This window comes from Balaenoptera acutorostrata, chromosome 17 (assembly GCF_949987535.1).
Source record: "Balaenoptera acutorostrata chromosome 17, mBalAcu1.1, whole genome shotgun sequence".
In the NCBI taxonomy this organism is placed as follows: domain Eukaryota; kingdom Metazoa; phylum Chordata; class Mammalia; order Artiodactyla; family Balaenopteridae; genus Balaenoptera; species Balaenoptera acutorostrata.
Window position 1 is genome coordinate 33,210,344 of NC_080080.1, and position 18,515 is coordinate 33,228,858.

Sequence of the window (18,515 nt, forward strand, 5' to 3'; positions counted from 1 at the left end):
TATTTTTAAATTTAAAGTACCATCAATGTGCAAACTGTAAAAAGAATGGTCCTTAATCAAGTAAAGTAGTAATTATATATATATATATATATATATATATATATATATATATATATATATATACACACACACACACACAATAAACCTGTCTGTATTGGTCCTTAAAGTTATAAAAATCTACTGAAGATAAACAGATATATAATAAAATACTCATTTTCATTAAGTTATATGGTGTAAAAGTAAGTTTATGAGGATGAATATAATATCAGCTTTTATGTAAAATTTTGTGCAAACCAAAATTTTCCTTGCTAATATAGTGTATTAACTACCATTATATTTCAAATGAACACATCTCAAGTTCAAACAGAAATAATAATCTGTAATCAACTTAATTTAAAAAGGCATAGACATGAGGCCTGTTTATGCATAAATGCAGTTTTTAACAAGGGTATATGATATCTATTTGAAAATCTGTTGACTAACAACAGACATAATATTGGTTCTATTATCAGATTTAATTGTGCTTGAGTAAATATCAATATATATTGTATAGAAGGAAGTATTCTCTTAGAAAGATTCCAGACAATGAAACAGAAGCCTCAAGACTTTAAGTGTGTATTAGAACTTGCACGTAATAAAAAGTTAATCATAATTATGAGGGCTTTTTAAAGGTCATAGGAGCCTTAGACTGTTTCCTTTGAGGGAAGGCAAGATACCTTTCAAAATAAAGCCTAAAAAAGCATCTAGGGGCTTCCCTGGTGGCGCAGTGGTTGAGAATCTGCCTGCCAATGCAGGGGACACGGGTTCGAGCCCTGGTCTGGGAAGATCCCACATGCCGCGGAGCGACTAGGCCCGTGAGCCACAATTGCTGAGCCTGCGCGTCTGGAGTCTGTGCTCCGCAACAAGAGAGGCCGCGATAGTGAGAGGCCCGCGCACCGCAATGAAGAGTGGTCCCCACTTGCCGCAACTGGAGAAAGCCCTCGCACAGAAACGAAAACCCAACACAGCCATAAATAAATAAATAAATAAAATAAAAATTTAAAAAAAAAAAAAAAAGCATCTACTTAGTAGGCATCTCAATGATACAAAGATCAGGACAGACCTAGAATATAAAAACAAAATATTTACCAAAGGTTACAGATTTCAAACTAAAACTTCTCCACTGTGACAAAAATCTTGTTGAAAAATTCCTCAGAGTTACTTGAATTTATTTTCTAAACTAATTATTACTTTCCATAATTTTGCCAACAACCATAAAATTATTGAATATTTACAAAAGCATCTACCTACCTATTGAAATGAGCAAAGTACAATCTTTTAAAATATTAAGCTATTTTTAAAGCTAACAAAAATGTTTCTTTTTTAAATGTTTTGTTTCCTAGTTCTGGCTGTGCCAGTTTTTTTTTTTTTCTTATTCTATCCTTAGAGACTGACATGTAATGCAATTTTAAATGCAGAAGAAAAACATACTTAGAGTATTTATTGAGGGTGTTTTAAATAATTGATTTTCAAACTATAGGATGCTATATCATAAAAAAGAAAGTCACTTAAGTACAGGCTCGGCCTTATAAACTTATCTGTATGTTTAGAGGAAACTGAACTAACTTTAAATGAGCAACTAAATTCATAAATCATGAAATCTCACTTTATTCCAGGAGAACATCCTTGTTAACAAACAATGCTGTATTTACACCTGAGGGTGTTAGTAGTACTTAATTCCAAAATTCCGTCAGTTGATTTGTGTTCTATAAGATATTTACTTAGCTTGTTTTATGTCACTTTCTTCTGCCAAAAATAAAGTACATTCATTCTACAACAATCCAGAAATAATCAGAAATTACCAACCTGCTAATATTGACCAAGAACACAACCTCGATTATTTTTACCAGATTAGATGAATTAGACTAGCATCTAATTAGAAGACTAAATTAGAATACTGATTTAGACTGAAATAAATTGCTTCTACTTTAAAAACATGTCAAATTATTCAATAATGAAAGGAAGCAAAAGTTCATAACACCAAAATAGTCAAGAAAAAATTTAAATATAAAATTCACCCACAAAATACACCGTTGAATATTTAATTTTCCTGATGATAAATTTTATAAAGCATAATTCCAAAGGTTGAACTAAGTAAAAGAAAATCCCTACCTTCACCATAGTTACAAATCCATAAAGAATACAATATGGAAATGTCCATGTTGGAAAAAATTAAAGGTTAATACATTAAATCATAACAATGCTAAAACTAGGGGCTTATGCACACTAAAGCAAGTAGTAAAACACAACTTATTACTTTGAATATTTTCAATTTCCAAATTCCCAGCAAAGTGTTTCATTGCCCTCACTTTTCCAGAGAAACACAAGGATTTATTTTCCAGATAAGATACAGCAAGGTAAGTAGCATTGTTATGATTCAGGATAATTAGAGAAAAAGTAGCTAAGTCAATTCTAGATTTTCCTAGATATAGCATACCTTCTACTTAGAAAATGACAAATCAAGGTGGGCAATCTTTTTATGAATAGTATCAAGTAACCATCAAACATATCAGAAATCATTTATAATTACATCTCAAAGTAGATTCTGAACTATTTAAGTCCAAGACTTACTTATTTTGGAGAAACTGAGAATCTGTATCAGTTCTAAAACATTCATTTAGTCTAACTGAAGTTAGCTTTCTCACCACACTACTTTTGAGTTTAAGTAAAATATGAGATAAAATATTTTTTGTAAAAATATGCTCTTTTCCCAGATACTGTCCTAATCACTAGAAGAACAGATAAACTCACAAAGCAAAAATAATAAATTTCAACAGATTAAACTTTGTTTTCAATGTTTAATAACACTGCATTACTGTAGGCCATAGTATTCTCATCTAGAATCGGATTGCTCATTGAGAAAATAAACAACAGATTTTCCATGCTCATATGTCCTTGATTTGCATTAAGAATGTTTTGTTAACTTTACGGCCTAAACAAAATCTAATCCACATTTTAATGAGGAAGACATTTAGTGATTTACTCTGAACATCAGCCATAAAATCTGGGTTTTAAAATCATTTGTAGAATTCTTATATTTTATGATCACATCAAAAATACTAATATGATAAACATCATTATCTTTCCCAGGGATTTTCATCTACATTGCTGTCAGTTAAGTTAGAAATACTGAAAAAAAAAAAATCACCCATTTTGCTCATAATTCTCTCAGGACAGCCTAGTTCAGAGATGTATTTTTCTTAAAAGAAGCAGATACTAATGAATATTACTTAAAGTTCATCTAAGTATTTGTTAACCCATTTTCTAGTCTATATAATGCCATTTAGTCCTCCAGTTCCATAGTCTTATATTTAAAATAAAAATTTCAAGCAATGTTTTAATTGTTAGTATACATCCTTAAAATGGCAAAATTCCCAGGTATTGTTCTTGCATAGATTTTCATAAAACAGCAAAAGAAAAAGATAACGATATATGCTATTGATACATAGCTAACTTTGCATCTTGGGTTTGGGTTTGAGTCCTTACAAACTTTTTCTAATGCCACAGGTTTACTACAATAATCATCTGATGAAGAATCCTTGACTATTAATGGAAGATGATCTCTTAGATTTTAGTGAATAAAAATAATGTATTAAACCCTGATTACAATTACTAAATTATTAATATGGTAGATGTATCTAAATATAAAACAAAGAATGAATCCAAACATGTCTTCTGTAAAACCCAGGCTCATAAACATGTTATTGAAATGCAATTAGCCCCACCTGATATCCCACTATTTTCCTCCCATTCTATCACTCCAAAGTTTCAATAATTAAAAATACTCTCAACATATCCTACCTCGCTTTTAGAAACAAACAAATAAAAATATTTATGAACACTAAAATTTAACACAGCATACGGCCTTAGCATACTGCATACTTACTCACAACATTTAGGATTTGAATTTCCAGGAATTTCTCAGTATATAGGAAAATGCACAACTGCCAAGATTGAAAATCTATAAGCAATTTAAACCATGACATTAAGGCACTCTAATTACATTAATTTTTCTCTACTGCACACACAGTTTATACTCAGTTAGAAGGCTTAAGTGATAAAAAATACATGCAATATATGAGAATACACAAATTAATAATATCTAAAGGAAATTTTAAAAAATTTTGTAAGATTTAAAAATATGTTTAGCCAAATATTGCATTCTTTCATGATTTTAATAGTCAATGTAATTTATTTACCATAGATATATATGGCCACAAACATATTCATGTAATCAGAAATAATGGCAAACAAGACAAATAAATAATAATTTATGACCGAGGATAACCTACATCACACAACACAGCAAGGAGACACTTTGAGAGCAATAATTTTTGTTGTATAAATCATAACATAAAACCCATTTTATACTTTGTTTACTTTTTAAAATCCTCTGAAATATATTAAGCTAATTATTATTTTCCAAATAAGTTAAGTGATTCTTAATTGAAGATTTGAAAAAACATGTAAGATATTTTTCTTACAACTGCATGAATATATTTAAATTTGCAATGTGAATTCCAGTTTATTTTTTTATTTTTTTATTTTTAGTATGTAACTGTTTCACTAAAAGAGAATTCACAGATTAAGCCATTTGCACTATGGCATTTTTCCTTGCTCTCCAGACTTATGTAACATAATACTTTTGCTCAAAACATCCTATTCTCCTTAATAGCACTATCACAATTATAATAACTAAATCTTTAGTTATAATTATTTTTAACTTACATATTTTTGCCAGAATGTAAGCTCTATGAGGGCAATTGCGGCATCATTCTTGTCTACCGCAGTAACTCAGTGCCTACCATAGTGCCTGGCATGCGACAGGATAGCAATGAATACTTGTTAATAAATCAGTTTAATTTATATATTGACATATTTTAAACTATATGTTTCAGAGATTTAACATGAACCAAGTTACCACATAAAAATACATTAACCCTGTTACTATAGACTCAGTCATTTAATAATGATAGTGTTATAAAAAAATCCATCTGTATTCTAAAATTTTGAATGAAATTTTCATTGTACTCTTATCCAATTACTGATTAAAAGTAGTACTGATTATTCAGTTGATTGGTTATCTCTGCATTTTGCTTCTCTTCCTTTTACTCCTGGTTCAAGTTTTTGTCCTCTGCTTAATTAATCTTATCTCCCCAAAAAAGAGAAGAAAGAGAGAGAAAATAAAATCACTTCATTTCAATTTATGAGCAGAATTAATGGTTTGAAGAGGCTCTTTATTGAATTAGAATACTATGCTATCATTCCGTCTTGGTTTTGTTGTAATATTTTTAGCTCCAGAATTTGTAAATAAATCATTACCAATTGGTAAAATATCTCAATAGCATTTGCAATTAAAAATAAGGAATAGCCTATGAAGACAAACTTAAAAAAAATATATATTGAGCTTTCTATAGTACTTTTTTAGGGATGTAAGCACCTCTCATGAGGGTAGTTTAATTTGGATCAAAATAACCAAATATATAAGTTAAGTTATCATTTGTGCTTCAGTGAGTCATTTTTTTCCTAAAGAAATAATCTTAATAATAAAATAATTATTTTCCCAAAAATATGTGTAATTAGTTTTCTAAACAAATCTTGAAATAAAGTTTTCACCACTCTAATCTAAACAGACTCTACACAGTCTAAAGTTCACACCAAAGTGAGAAAAATGAGGTACAACAAGCACACACATATTTAAAAAGCATGAAATGCAATGCTTATCGCCTCATGCTTTCAGGGGCTTTCCAAATCCTGACAAACCTGGCTCAGATTGGTGTTTCTTTTTTGGCAATGGTTTGTCATCACTTAATGTACCATTCACCTTTTTCTGCTGGTCTTCCCATGTAACTTCTAGTATAAATCAAAAAAATAATCAGAGTTTGTCAGAAACATTAGATAATTTGTGTAATAAGAACCTAAAATTACTTCAGGGATCTAATTATTTTTTAATTTTTTTCCCCTAAATTCTCCCACAAACTTTCAGTAGTACGTAGTTAATGTTTTAAATATAGAAATGTGACACTTAAAATTGTTTTATAGATTTCAAAATCCAAGGCATTTAAGTTTATTTCCAGGAAATTCTAAAATCTATTTTCAATAAAAGAATTTTTGAAGGTATGAAGAAAATGATGATTTAAATGATTTGTCAAAGTTTTCTTCTAAGTTGATATTAAATAATTTTATTTTAGAAATAAACATTTTGCTAAACGTTATTTTAATGTGGTGAAATGAAATGTTTATATGGAATTAAAATGCAGAGATTTTCATATATATCAAGAGAAAATCCGTAACATTTTAATATATAAGATAAGATGGCTATTTATTTTACTACCATATTTAGTACTTTCATTAAACAACAGAAAAATGTATGTGCTATGGGATATTATTTCAATAAAAATTAGTAACAGTTTGGTATCACTGAATATGAGTTACCTGGCCTATCTAAAATCATTTGGAGTTATCTGTAGCATAATATAATATTCATTCATTCAACAAATATATATTCAGCACCTACTATAACCCAGGCATGTCTAGGCACTGGGGATACAACAGCAAAAAAAAAAAAAAAATAGACAAAAACCTATGCTCTCATAAAGTTTATATTCTAGTGGGAGAAATAAATTATAAACAAGATAAATGAGTAAAATATTTTGTGACAGATATTGATAAGTACTAAGAAGACAAACATGAAGTAGGTAAGAAGTAAACAAAATGTGCAGGGTGTGATGAAAATTTTAATAGACTAGTCATGGAAATCCTCATTAAGAAGGAAGGTTTTGAGTGAAGAACTTAAGGAAGTAAGGGAGTTACCCTATGGTTATTTAGGGAGGGCATTACAGGTAGAAGAACAGCACATGCAAATGTCCTGAGGTGGGAGCATGTCTGACATTTTCTAGGAAAGCACGAAGGTCTCTGTGGCTGGAGCAGAGTAAACAAAAGGGAAAGTCATAGAAGACGAGGTTAAAGAGGGAATGGAATGGAAAGTGGAGGGAGTACAGATCATGTAGGTTCTTGTAGGTCATGTATCAAAAGATTCACTGGTCACCATTTGATCTTAATCTCATAGTAGCATTCATAAACACTTAAGTATACACTTGCTTTTCTTTTTAATCACATGCTTCTAAAGCATTAAGTCAAGTAGACAGTTACTGTCTATGTACATTTTAATCCCCAGGAAGTTTCACCACGCCATAAACAATTCTCTGGTACTTATTCACCTCTGGCCATAAATAGTGAAATACTAACCTATTTTAATATTTTAATATTTAATAATATTAAGCTAAGCAAAACATAAATAGGAAGATAAAAATCACTATCAAAAATGAAAAAATATGCTATACTGCAACATCAAATATGGATGATTTTGGATACACCACTTTGATTACTTATACTGCTAGACATGACGGCATTAAGTGTAAGGGTTTTCCAGTTCCTAGACCTGAAATAAATGTTATTAATAACGGACATTTGTTCTGGTCCAACATAAATCAGTTACTGCAAGGAAACAAACTTCTTGCTGTGAGAGTTAAATTTACACTTTGGTGTGTAGTTGACCCCCTGATTTCCTAATTGGTAAATAATCTGATAAAGATGCAATATAGTTTTCCCAAGTGGTAAACAATCTGGATAAAGATGCTATATTTGAATCAACTGATAGTGGAAAGAAAAATCTTAAAACCTTTAAAGAATATACAAATCTTCTGGCAAATTCCAAGACTAGTTTAGCCCTCTTTAGCTAAAAGAACAAAGGAATCATCTGCTCCTTAATCAAAGTTAACCTGTAGTAACACAAAAACAACAGACTAATTTCCCCATGTTGAGGAAAATAATAAACTCATTTATAATACAGTATTTCTTGATTTTGAATAACCTGCACTTTTGGTTATCTATCAATATATAATATTTAAGATTTCACAAGCAATAAAGGGTTGTTCCTAAAATAAAATTTTCTAAAATCCTGTACATTTGTCATTTAAAAAGTTGTTTCACCTATCACCATTTGATAAAGTTTGTGATGTTCCAAAAAAGAAGGACACGCTACCTTCTGAAGTAAAATTGAGTGTATAGAAGTAGAAATGGCTTGTTTTGAAAATGGTTCAGCCTTTCTATATACCGGTAGAAAGCATTTTCTGAAGTGTGGAGGAAAATACCTTAACATATAACAGGGTTAATTTTTAAACACTTTCTCTGAATTGACAAACATTTTAGTTTAAGAAAATCTATTACATGGCAGTAACAACAACAACACAAAACTCATAACCATCCATTTATGAATACCAGACAATATAACAATGAAAGAAGACCTAGATCAAGGCTATCAGTGACATAAAGGAGGTAACAGATATATTACTGGGCTGAGGTGGCTTTTAGGAACATTTCTGCCATTAACTAGCTGCATAACTTTAGGCAAATGTCATAGCCCCTCTGCCTCTAATCTGTTACATTTGAGGTAAGAAAGCTGGTCTTGAAATTTCTAAGGTTATTTCCAGCTCTAAAATTAGAGTTGCTCTGGCTTCTTATCACCTGATTAGTCAGGTTTTGTGGGAGAGAACCTATACCAGAGATGGTAAAATTAAGACACTGAGTCTAGAAGATTTTCCAGAAGTTCTAGATGTGTCTATTATCAAATCCTATGTTGAAACCCAAATGTCTATTTTAAAACAGAATTAAAGTCATAAAAAGAACAGAACTGACTACCACCTCATTAATTCCTCACCCAAAACACAATGCTAAGGACAGCTCATACCTAGCCCTATTGGAGTTTATAGGTCATATAATTAAAATGAAATATTTAATGTAATTAAAAGCAAACTAGTGGGCTTCCCTGGTGGCGCAGTGGTTGAGCATCTGCCTGCCAATGCAGGGGACACGGGTTCGAGCCCTGGTCTGGGAAGATCCCACATGCCGCAGAGCAACTGGGCCCATGAGCCACAATTACTGAGCCTGCGCGTCTGGAGCCTGTGCTCCGCAAGAAGAGAGACCGCGACAGTGAGAGGCCCGCGCACCGCGATGAAGAGTGGCCCCCGCTTGCCGCAACTAGAGAAAGCCCTCGCACAGAAACGAAGACACAACACAGCCAAAAATAAATAAGTAAATAAATAAAGTCTTTGATCACATCTCCCTTTAAAAAAAAAAAAAAGAAAAGAAATAGCAAATGAGGAAAAGCTGGCTATATTAAAAAAAAAAAAAAAAGCAAACTAGTTTTATGCCAGGAAAATGCTCAAATTGTTTGAAAAGTGTTTTAGTTACATTAAAGAAAAAATAGCAAAAAAGCTCTAAGTATGCCGCACCTTAAAGATAGTCTTTTCTATTAAAGGACTCTTATGGTAATTAAAAAAATAAAATAGTCTTCTTAATGTTAAATAATAAAGATCTTAAAATTAAAATTTAAGTACAAAGTGGTAGCCCATGATATTGTACATCTACTACCAAAGAGTAAAAGTGAAAAATGCATAATGTAATTTAATTGTAAGTATGACTTTGAAAGAATATGTCACATTGCTCAGATGCAAACTAGAAATCCATTCAAGTACAGAAAACATTTTGTTCTAGGGGGATAATTGCATCAAGTAAATAGTTGTGAATTTAATTTGTAGATAGGGAAGCTTAAAAATTGATTTAATAACTATCAGATAATTTGAAGAAACAATTTACTCATGAAGACTTAACTATGAGGTTAAGTGATATTTTAAAAACCCACATTTCTACAAACTAACTATATTCCAGCTAGTCTTCATCACACCATGTAGCCAATCCTATATCAAGACAACAATTTAAAGAGCACAAATTCCTATATTAAAAGATTATACTTGTATAATACTATGTGTTTCAATGTGCTTTCACATACAGCATCATACTTGATCCTATAAAACACAGAAAGGACCGTCTATCAGGTGGTTTCTACAGGTAAGAAAACAAAGAGCTGATTAATAAGGATAAGAACTAAATAGGTATCTTGGTTCACAAACAATTTCACATGCGTTATCTCATTTGATTCTCAAAATAGCATATTGGGAATAAAAGAGATACGCTAAGATTTCCGTTTCTCAGATGAACTAACTTGGGTTAAGGGCCTAGAGTCACAAAGTTGTTCCCTAGAAAAGGCAGGCCCTGAGCCAACGTTCCAAAACCTGTGCTCTTTCTGTAGTACCATATCACCTTCCTAAGATTATGATATTTTCAACAACAAACAGAAGATGGCCTTAGGTTTGTATTTAGGAAGCCACAATGACTTGTTTTGAAAAATGGCCAAAGTTTGCAGAAATGTATGAGGTGGAAGGGGTTCTCTCCTAAATCTGATTAGTCAATTGAAGCTCTGGAAGTCTAGAAGAAATAAAATGAGCGAAAGGGGAAGAAAAGAAAAGTAAGGAGGAATGGCCTCCAAGAAGGAAAGGAAAGATTAGGAAAAGAAATTAGAAAATACTTGTTTACAAGTTAAGTGATAGAGTCCATCATATAACTGACTACTGAAATAACCTAAATAGTCATATGTCCTCAGTCTCTTCTCTTTCAAATCCATCGTGTTCATTGTCACCAAGTTATTATTCCATAAGACAGATATAACTGAATAAAATATATGATAAATTCCTTGCTATTTTAAAGTATCCCTGAATCTCTCTCATTTTAATTTTTGTCAAATTGTCATTTATCTAAGTTGGCAGGGAATGCTGTACTTAGGAAATATCTACCAATGCCACTATAAAATCCACTCCTATCTAGATATCAAATTTGGATGTCAAATTTGGAAATTAAGACATGGTATTGGTATTCTCCTCACTCTAGAAGCATTCATGAGAAAACAGAGAGGCAGCAAAACAAAACCTGTCCACACCCTGTTACCCTAAATGCTATCCAATTCCTTGAATGCTTACAGAAGCAAGCATCCATTATAAAGACTGTCAAAATTATTTTATTATTTTTGGCTCCTTTGTAACCTGTATTTTCCCCCCTCTTCTTCCCATCCTTCCTTCCTCTCCTATTTATAAGGTTATCTATATATGAAATAATGTAGGCAACTCTACACTGAGACTCAGAGGAACAAAATATTGTTCCTTCCATCTCATTGTATATCTTTAGGGACTTGACTTGTGAAGGCAGTATATTAGGGTTTAGTTTATAATCCCACAGCAAATGGCTCACTAACAGACAATAGTAGGCTATATCTGTTAAGTTTCCAAAACCAAACCAAACAAACAACAATAACGACATAAGCAATAAATTAAAAACAAAACGATTTGAGACTTTACAATTTATTAGCCATGTCTCCAAAACACTTAGCTTCTGTTAAAAATCCTTACAGGATAGTTTATTATACAGAAGAGATAACTGAGGTTCAGAGAAATTAAAAACTTTGCCACAGAACACATGCTCAGTAGTAGAACTGAGTTTAAGATGCAATTTATTAACTTCCAATGGAGTTCTCTAAACATTATGAAAAGTCCAAATGGTTTAAACAATTTTGACTTATGCTAAATATTTGCATGTTGAGTTTTACATGTGGATTGAAACGTACAAATGTTGGGCAATATGCAACAATTCATGCTGCAATCCAGTTGATTTCTTTCCTCCTTGTACTGTTTCTTATGCAAGCTATGTGATCAAGAATAGCATCAAGGTTACTATTTTCCTCAAAACTACTAAATAATATGTATTGAATAATTGGTTCAGAGTGATGATCATAATCAGGTTTAGTTTCACTTTAAATCCAAAGTTTTCAGATTCTGTGCTGAAAATACAAAATTATAGCAAGAAATAATAGTACTTATTATGTGACAAGTATTGTTATAAGCAATTTAAATATACCAAATTATTTAAGAAAGTTAATTTATAGCATATCTACATAGCAAGGAATGTTATTTAGAGTAGACAGGGGCTAGTTCAAGGCAGATTTTATCATTATCACCCTCCCAAGGTACCCAGTGCTCTTCCACATTTTCCAGCATCTCTCTCCCTACACCTGACTTTCTCCATTCACAGGCTCTAACTTGCTTCCTATGAAATGTGTGTGTAATAATAACTTGGGCCAGTCCCTAAGGAATATTTACATTTCAGTGTTCTGGAAAGCCTATGCTTTATATTATTAAAATAATTAAGCCATTAAAGAATATCAGAATACTAAGTACTATCACAAGTAGTGGGAGAAATATTTGGGGCTGAAAAAATGCCCATAACACCTCAAAACTTACCTGCTCTATACGTATCACAATCTTAAGAGACTCTATGTAAGTGACATGTTATAAAATAATTTTACCAACTATGTTTCATTTGTTATCATTATATTATTACTGTTTTATTTTTCCCTTGGGAGCTCCCCAAAGCAGGAAATATATCTTATTGATCATTGCATCCTCAATGACTACCTAGTACAACAAACTAAAAATAGCAGCTATCATTTGAATTGAGCTAAACTGTTAACTAATATCTAAAATAAAACAAATGGTTGAAACACATGCAAGGAGAATGCCATTCATCTGAGAAGGCATGGTATATAAATGCACAAGATTGGGAGTCAAGACTAGAGGTCTGCTCCTATGTGGACTGAAGAAAGCTAATTGTCCTCTAGAATTCTACTCCTTTACCAGTAAAGAAAAGCTGTTTTATTAAAAGATTTGTAAGGTTCCTTCCAAATCTAAGTCTTGATTCTAAATCTAGGAGCAAAGCTACAGAACACTGATAAATGTCTTGGCAAACTATAGGCAGATGGCTTGGGGCCAGATGGCTCTATAGAACAAATTGGCAGATCTCGATTTAGAAGTCAGAGAATGAACATAAAGTTTCCCATATATCTTTCATGTATTCTTGTTCCCCTGACCTCTCCTCTTAGTCTAGATTTCTATTTCCTTTCTTCCCTTTACAGCCAAACTCTTTAAAAGGTGCCTATACCATCTCCATTTCTCTCCTCTTTCAAATCCACTGTAATTGGCCTTTTACCCCCTACAACTCCACCAAAACTACTCTTAATAAAGGTTAACACAGTGACTTCCTATTTGACAAATCTAGTGATCATTTCTCAGTCTTGATAATTCTCTTCTGCTTCAAGTACTTTCCTTATTTCTATTCAGAGACACTATAATCCATGGTGTCCCCACTACCTCTCCTCCTACTCTTGATGCTCCTCAGTCTCTTCCTGCTTCATTTCTTCAACTTCTAAATGTTAGAAGAGTTGAGTTCATAGTCCTTGGCCCTCTTCTTTTAGCTACCTACGCTTGTTCTCTCAGTGATATCAATGGGGCTCATGGTTTTAAGTCTCTCTTTGTAAGGATGAATCCTAAACCTATAACTACAGTCCAAATCTCTAACCTGAAATCCAGAACATATTTCAAACTGCCTGTTTGACATCCTATCCTACATGTCTAACAGCATCTCTAACTTATATCCAAACCTGAGCACCTGATATTCCCACCAAATCTATTAATAGAAACTCCATATTTTCCCACTTACTGAGGCCCAAAACATGGATTTTATCATGGGATCTCTCCTACCCTGTCAGTTAATTCTGTTGGTTCTATCTTTAATATCTATCCAGAATCCAACTACTCCTATCATCTGGTCTAAGTCACCATCACGTCTTTCCTGAGTTATTGGGAATGCTCCCTAACAGTTCGCCTTGTTTCTAATCTTAATTCTTTCGGGTTATTCTCAATGTAACAATCAAACTGATCTTTTTAAAAAAGAAATGGTATTGTGTCACCTTAATCAAAATCTTCCTATTTCACTCATGGAGATCAAGAAATAGATAAAAATGACAAATACGTAAATAGACATTGGGAGCTCAGTTAAATTTTTGTGTATTTTTATGGAGAATATTCATTAATTACAATACTTGATGTAATTTTATTTATTTTGCTATACTATTTTCACCTTTTCATAATAACGTAGCATATTTTAAGAATTTTATGCTTGGAGAGGTATTAATGAATAATTAACACTCCAAAGTAAGAAGAATTATAAAATTATTTTAGTGCTAAATCGATCTTAAATGTGACATTGTAGACATTATTTATAAAAGATGAAGACTGGGAAGAAAGAGTATATTGAAAACTAAAGGACATTTCAACTAAATTACTGAAGCACAACACTATGCATTTCTTAATTTGGCTCAATAACAAGGGAAATTGTTAGGATAAAAAGATATTTTAGAAGGCTGATTTTTATTTTGATGTAACCATTTTAAAATGCTGACATTCTAAATCAACATGTGTAGCTATATTTGATTATCAATTACTGCAAAACATATACAGTCCTACTATTTTTTGTTTTTTTTTTTTTTTTCTTGTTTTATAAAGAGCTTTAATCTTTTTGAAAAAAAAAGTTAGGTCAAAATGCATACAATAGGCATTTTATGTAATGTAACTTTAGCTGGCTTTAAAATCAGTCCTACTGTTTTTGACAGAACTTAGTTGTGGGGGATGACAGAATTGTCACTTATAATTATAGGAAAAACTAAATGTAAGTATTAAAATCAATCATATTTTTTACCTGCCTAGGCAATATAATAATGTATAAAACTGCAAATATTAGTTTTAGTACTGTGAAAAATCTACAAATATCACAAATGTTTGTTTAATACTGTTGAACTCATAATTAAGTTGATTTCTACTTTAAAATATTTTTAAATGGTTCAATTTTAAAATAATTTCTGGGTTGAAAAATATGCATGTTGTGTTTTTCTAAATGCATAATATCATGACCATAACTATCTTCCTCAGAATCTTACTCCTTATTATGACCAACAAAGCAAAACTTTTTAATGCCATACATTTCAATAGAATAGGGTTGTAACAGGATCCAGTAATAAGGTAAGTACTTCAGAAGCAAATTTTGTATTCAGAAATGTATTTAAAAAAGAGCATACACTTTAAATATTGGATAACTTAAATTGGGACTATACTTGTATTTATACTTATTTAAGAAAGCATATTCATGCACATTACAAATGTCAAAACAGAGTGTCTAATATATAGAAAGGCACTCTTAACTTCATATTAGACTTGCCTTTTTTCCCATTATTAGGTGGGCTTGGTGTTTCTCCCTCATTGTCTTTATAACATTGAAAACAGACAACAGTGATTAATAATTAAGGTCATTAACAACCCAAATAAAAACCAAGCACACCACAAAAGATGACATCACACACCAGAGAAACAAATCCATGCACTAACATGACACCTCACATTAATGAACAGAAGAGTAAAGTATACCCTTCCTAGCCCGTAAGAAAAGTAATAAAAACAAAAATAAAATGAGGAATAACGAGTCATTTTATAATAAGTTAGGAAGATTGTAGTTACGGTTTTATTCTAAGAACTAATGTAATTTACCAATTTCATTTTGAGAATTAAGCATAGGCGACAAACTGGCTCAATAAATGGGCTTCTTTATCTTAATAAAGTTAAAAATAAATAAAAGTGATATTAATTACTGCTGAAGTCCCCAAACTAATGATATACTAAACAATGACTTTACTGCAAAAGCCAATTCGTGAACAGTATGAAAGCCTTTCGGTATTCATACGGACTAGTTTCAGATACGTAGGAATGGGCAAGCAGGGAAACATTAACTACACAGCTAAATTAAAATGAAATTCCTTCTTACCGTATTCCCTAAAAATGTTATTCCTATAGCACTTCAGGAAAATGGAAGATGTGTGACATTCTAGTAGTTAGTACACGATATGTTCAGAACAGAGATAGTTATACTTTCTTATTGATATAAATATGCGTCTAAACTTGCCTTTGTTTTCATTACCAGATGTACTCTGATGATTTTTCTCACCTTTATGACTTTAAAAATAGCTACTAAAAAATTCGCAATTGCAGTTTAAGAGATTTTCTGTCTTAAACCACAAACACTACTGCAAGAATGCATCCATGAAAATACATCTTATGCACAATATACATAATAACATTGCTTTCACACAATGGTAAAGGAGAGAACAAAAGGCACATAAAATACATGCTACCATTCATGAATACAATACTTTCAGAAATATTCTGACAAAGAAAGTGGCAAAAATTATGGTATGTAAACATAATAGGGGCTTAAAAACACCAAAATGAAGTGTCTTCATTCCATTTAGAAGGAGGACTCTTTGGGGAGAAATTAGGATTGTCAATAAATAGCGCGATACTGAGCTGGGATGAAGATGAAGCTACAGTTAATTGTTCTTAATTTAGAAAAAAGTTTACGGATAAATTATAATAGTTTCTAAAAGTTTCAAGAACTAAAATTTTGTAATTTATATTCTGCTCTATATTTACTTGTAATTTACCTCTAAAAAATCAAAATTGTTGAGAGAAGAGACTAGGACTTCAATGAACCTGCACTCAGTGAAATACAGTGTTTTAGTAGGTACCCAAAAAACATTTTTGAGTAAATATATGAACTGAATGTAAGGCTGGGGTAAAGGATAAGTATAAATCTTGGTGAGAGGCATTGTCTATAATTTCAGTTTGATTTAAACAATAAGGAGAATGTTCAAACGGGTAAATTAAATACCCTGATAAGTTACCTAGCTAGCTCATGTAATATCTTTCCACTAATAAATTTAAGTAATTATTTTAAAATTAGTACTGAACAATCTGTTCTTTATTCTGTATTTATAAATTTGGAGCATAAAGTCTTACGTGAAATAGAAAAGTCATACTTCTAAAACATTCGATTATTTATTTTGGACACACGGTCAGACAGACCTGCCTTGACCTCTTCACCCTGCTTTTCTTTCCCCTGCTCTTCCACATGCCCAGTTACTTCATTAACTTCTGTATATGCAAAAGTAAAAGTAAAGAAAAGGATAAGACCAGATATGTACATCTGTTACTCTTAAGTAAAACAAAACAAATTTCAAATTATTCATGATATGAGTGATTATAAGGAGACAAATAGATTATTTTTAATGAGTTTCTGACATATTATGGAAGCACATAAGTATACTGTTAATAAATTATCTTACTGTCTCCTTTTATAACTTTGATTTATAAAAGAAATTGTGGCCCATAAGTATTTGTAATATGTAATAACTGTAAGACAGGCAAAACACTTCATCTATAAACTTGATATACTCTTAGAAAAATAATACTATATAACTTTTCTTCTAGAGAAACAAAAAATAATATTATAAACTCATTTTTATTTTTATAAAATGCCAGTACATCAAAGTTAGGGGTAAATTAAAAATAATAATGCCTTACAGTTGTTTAGTACATTGTACTTTCATTATATTGTTTCTATTTTCTCTGACTCTCAGACAAAAAGAAGATGACTAATACTGTACCACTGTCAAGACCAACAAATATAAGGTTTTAAATTAATTAACAGACTAAAACATATCCCAGGTCAAAATGAATTAAATTAGGACTTGCTCATTTTTCAGCTATTGAACAGGATCAGAAAATAAACATGTCATTTGTTTAATTCTGAAACAGTGTCACTAAATTATAACGTCTGACAACTTTTTAAGAGATAATCCAAACATAATTCGATTTAGACCATTAATCCATAGTCAATATTGGGTTATATCTTTAACTTCAGTTAGAAGTTGAAGACTTCTAAAAGAGATATTATATATTGCCTTTAAAGCTAAAGAAAAGATACAATCATGTATCTGCTGGAGTCTTCATATCAATATTTATGAAAACACTGCTAAAATCATTCACACTTTTAAGCAAAACAAAACAACCAAAACTCCCCAAATCCATTTATTTCATACTGGAAAGAATAAGAGAGGTTTTTGACTCTCCTCTCTTTTATTTATAAAAATGGAAAAGTCACAATTAGAGACATTATAGGAAAACTGTGGTTTTTATAGATTCTATAGGGCAAAACCAGATAGAAAATAGAATGTTTGTTGACAAGCCCATGAAAAACTTCCCTGACCTTCAATATCAGCTTTAATGTCAGTTTTTTTGGTATATTTATTATTACAAAGAATGGAACAATTCATATCTCAATGGACTATTGCTAGAGAAGATATTAAAACTGAATTTAGAAAAAATTATGGCATGAATTATGTTTCTGACTTCATATGCCAACAAATGATGCCAAAACTCTTATCTTTAAAAATTGTGGGGAGAGGAGACAAAAGATTCTGTATGTATTACAAAACTTTCCTTATGGAAAGTACTTTTAAAATTATACACTCCCATTTTTATGTAAATAATTGACAACTATAGAAATGCTAATATCTTTTTATCAGGCTGTATAACAGACCATTAGTCACGATAGCACTGAGTTGTTTACAATTATAGTTCACAGTACCTAATAAATAAAAAGGACCACAAAATAGGAGTTGATAAATCATTCAACTACAACTAACAAGATCACATCTTGTTCTAAGTTATGTAAGGCAATAAGTTATGCCTTACATAACTGCTCAACATAACATAACTGCTCAAATGCAATGCACTTAAAAATGTGTTACAAATATGAATTTTACTATAAACATATATAGAATTACAAGATTATTTTAATGGTAC

General features: G+C 31.2%; 1 protein-coding gene across 14 annotated transcripts in view; it reads right to left on the reverse strand.

Moving 5' to 3' along the window:
* RIMS2 (regulating synaptic membrane exocytosis 2) overlaps positions 1–18,515 on the reverse strand; it is a 605,377-nt gene that overhangs the window by 180,732 nt on the left and 406,130 nt on the right. The gene's annotated exons all lie outside the window — the stretch shown is intronic.